Here is a 4,171-nt window from a genome sequence, read left to right as displayed (position 1 = left end):
GATACATTCCTGACTTCCAGCCTATGTGCACCACTGGATTTGCCCTGCAGTTTTCACATCGTTTAGCTACTGTATCTCCCAAACCAGACAAGAATTCATCTGAGGGAAAGGACTGAGATCCACTCAGCATATATCCAACAGGATCTGATGAATACAAAGAGCCCAATATATGTTTTAGAATTAGTAAATGAGTAAGATCAATTTAGAAACTTGTTAATTCAGAATAATAGAATTTTTGCCATCTGATTTTGTAAAAAGTCTGAATTCTAGGATACTTTATAAAACACTAACTATATTAAGTAAACAGTTCTATTAGCTTCAAATATAGTAAATATTTTAAGATAAAACTAGCAATATGCATGCAAATTAATTTCTAACAAGTCACAATTCATATACATTATTATATGTATATGATAAACTACCAGGTCATTAATGCAACAGTTTTTTTCCTATGCCAAAAAAAAAAAAAAAAAGTTTGCTAATGTGTAGCTCCCTAATACACAGACATAGAATCCTTGATTTCCTGAGACTAGGCTTTAAAAGCTATTCGTGTTACTTGAATTCCACATCCTTAATGGTTGATAAGCAAGCAACTATTTAAACTTTTTTTTCAAGAGGTATTATAGATTTTACAAAAAGGAACTATTATCCACAAAAGAAAATGTCCATGTAAAAGGAATTTTATGACATTCATCTTCCATGATTCCATATGGTCTAGTTCTATGTTCTGTACAATGAGAGCATTTATAAATTGAGGGAAAAGCAAAAAGTTAGATGTAAGCACATTTGACCCCATAAAGGATTTAAATTTTTTTTAGTGTCAGATGTAAATCTGTTTGAGGTGCCCAGCTCTTTAGGGAATCAGTTTCAGTGATTCCCTAAAGGGGGTTAGAGAAAAAGAAAGAAGATGAAGGCAAAACATGAAATAATCTATTGCCATCATTAATTTAAGGTTGGCCAAGTCACTGAAAAAGTTGCCTAAGTATTTGTGGAGTCTTAATGTGACAAATAAAATGATGAAGCTCTGAAAGATAGTGTCATCCCCTGTGAATTTAATTTGCTTTTGTGGGGGGCGCCTGAATATTGCTCTTCAGGGTACTAGAAAAGAATAAGCATACTTAAAGCTGCATGGAAGGGATCATTCATTCAATCTAGGTAAATAGTTTACCTCACAGAATAGATTTTTCATCTTTTCACTAACCAATTTATTACTAGGTCTTCTGTTTTGCATGGTGTTTAGTCATAGGTTATCAGCACATGAAAAAAAAGATGGTATTATTCTATCCTATTTATTTATAATATATGCTCAAAATAACCCACCAAAATATCCCTGAGCATATTTCAAAGAGAAAAATACAAAATCACCTATAAGCAGGATAAAAAGCTTAGAATTCTCTTCGTGAGGAAGGGTGGACACTTAAGTAATATGCTTTAGAATTCATACATCAGTTACCACCTAATCTGTTTTTTCTAGTATTTAGTCCGGTTTGGGCATTTAGTATATTGTTATATATTTTTTCTTTTTTTCATATTTACTGCGTCCTTATTACATGTATATTTTAACCTGTAATTATAGGTTTATATTATATATCTGCCTATAAGCTCTTATAACAGGTATTTTTTAATAAGCCAAATGAATAAATAAAATGTGATTCTTACTTTTTTTGTGATTCTCACTTTTGCTAACCTTTCTGATCTTGTCTTCTGCAATCACAACTTTTGTTATTACTAATATTAATAATAATTACTTTCTCCCTTACTCCAAAAAAGCAAAAATATGAATGTTATATCATATTTTCAAAAATCCAGAAACATAGTTGAAATAAGTGAGCAACTCAAATGTATTCTAGATGAATAGTTCCTCAAGGTCTAAAAGCTCTTTGGAAATAAGACTGAGTTACATGTTAATTTAGAAACAATTATTGTCAGTTTTTCTTTATCTTGTAGAATTCCTGAATATAAACCCAAATCTTCTTTGTTTGCTGTTATGAAGACATAGATCTTATCTTCACACACAAGGAATATGACAATAATACACACTATATTTGTAACTCATTGCACATTATTAATCTCTGCTCAAATCTTGCCCTTTTCTATGTAATCTTTCCACTTTAAAATCTTATTATTCATTTATACAAATCCACCAATTCACTTATATCACTATAGTAATAGCTTAATCTCTAAATGCTTATATACATATGCCTGCATCCCTGTAGATTTCATTAGGACTTGGGGCTGGGGCATGAAGAGTTTTTCACACCTCTGATATTTACATCTTCCTTAATACAATTCATTTGAATTTATTTTATGATTTCTTCATGTAGAGCCATAGATTTTTTTTCTAAGTTATTAGAGCACGTTTATGACTTTAATTTTTTTTTTTTATTCTTCCTCTACCTCACCTACAAGGCAGAGACAGTAGCTAACATTTCCTTAACAGTTAATCAATTCCTTACCTGGGGGCTGATTACTCAGTTGTGTATGTGGATATTTTTATGTGACTCAATGAGAGACCATCCATAAACAGAGCAGCCTTAGCAGCCTCACTTCTTTTTTTTTCTTTTCAGTGTAACAGTATTCATTGTTTTTGCACCACACCCAGTGCTCCATGCAATACGTGCCCTCCATAATACCCACCACCAGGCTCCCCCAACCTCCCACCCCACTCCCCTTCAAAACCCTCTCAGATTGTTTTTCAGTCTATAGTCTCTCATGATTCATCTTCCCCTCCATTTCCCTTCTCCTCTCCCTCTCCCCATGTCCTCCGTGTTATTTCTTATTCTCCACAAATAAGTGAAACCATATGATAATTGACTCTCTCTGCTTGACTTATTTCACTCAGCATAATCTTTTCCAGTCCCGTCCATGTTGCTACAAAAGTTGGGTATTCCTCCTTTCTGATGGAGGCATAATACTCCATTGTGTATATGGACCACATCTTCCTTATCCATTCGTCCGTTGAAGGGCATTTTGGTTCTTTCCACAGTTTGGCGACCGTGCCATTGCTGCTATAAACATTGGGGTACAGATGGCCCTTCTTTTCACTACATCTGTATCTTTGGGGTAAATACCCAGTAGTGCAATTGCAGGGTCATAGGGAAGCTCTATTTTTAATTTCTTGAGGAATCTCCACACTGTTCTCCAAAGTGGCTGTACCAACTTGCATTCCCACCAACAGTGTAAGAGGGTTCCCCTTTCTCCATATCCTTTCCAACACATGTTGTTTCCTGTCTAGCAGCATCACTTCTGTTTCACCAAAAAAAGTGCCAAAGGGGCACCTGGGTGGCTCAGTGGGTTAAAACCTCTGCCTTCAGCTCAGGGCATGTTCCCAGGGTCCAGGGATTGAGCCCCGCATCAGGGTCTCTGCTCAGCAGGGAGCCTGCTTCCCCCCATCTCTCTCTGCCTGCCTCACTGTCTACTTGTGATCTCTGTCAAATAAGTAAATAAAATCTTTAAAAAAGAGAGAGAGAGAATAAAAGAAAACTGCCATTTGAGCAGAAGGGAGTGGTAAGCAATAGAAGGAGTGAAATAGTTGGCAACAAATTTTGGTCACCCTTGGTGAAGGGGCCCTCAGTTAAATACTCAGCTGCCTTTAGCCTGACAACGGCTGAAGGGGAGAGGAGTTGTGACAACTGAATCCCTCAGGTATCAGTCATTATTATTTTTGCAGCTACCCTCAAAACCACAGATATATACATATTTATCAACTCCATATTCCAAAGCATATTTTAAAAATCAGGGAGTGCTTGGGTGGCTCAGTCAGTTAAGTGTCTGCCTTGGCTCAGGTCCTGACTCCAGGATGCAGGAATCAAGCCACATTAGGCTCCCTGCTCCTGCTCAGTGAGGAGGCTGCTTCTCCCTCTCCCCTACTTGTGCTCTCTCTCTCTCAAATAGATAAATAAAATCTTAAAAAAAAAAAGGTAAATAAATAAATAAATAAAATGAAAAATCAGTTTTTCTCTCCTCCCTCACTTCAAATGCTCATGCAATGTAAACCTCTACGTGCATAAAAGTAATCTTAGTAAAGTTCCACAGCACAGTAAACTGCATTTAATAGTATGTTTTCTGTTAATTTCTATTTAAGAAAATGGATCGATTTTGTCAATCCTATCATCTGAGGTGTGTGTATAAGGGGATACAAAGTTGAATAGAACTGATTTAAGGCTCAGAC

This window comes from Meles meles, chromosome 5 (genome assembly GCF_922984935.1).
Source record: "Meles meles chromosome 5, mMelMel3.1 paternal haplotype, whole genome shotgun sequence".
Taxonomy (NCBI): Eukaryota; Metazoa; Chordata; class Mammalia; order Carnivora; family Mustelidae; genus Meles; species Meles meles.
This window is presented reverse-complemented; position numbering follows the sequence as displayed.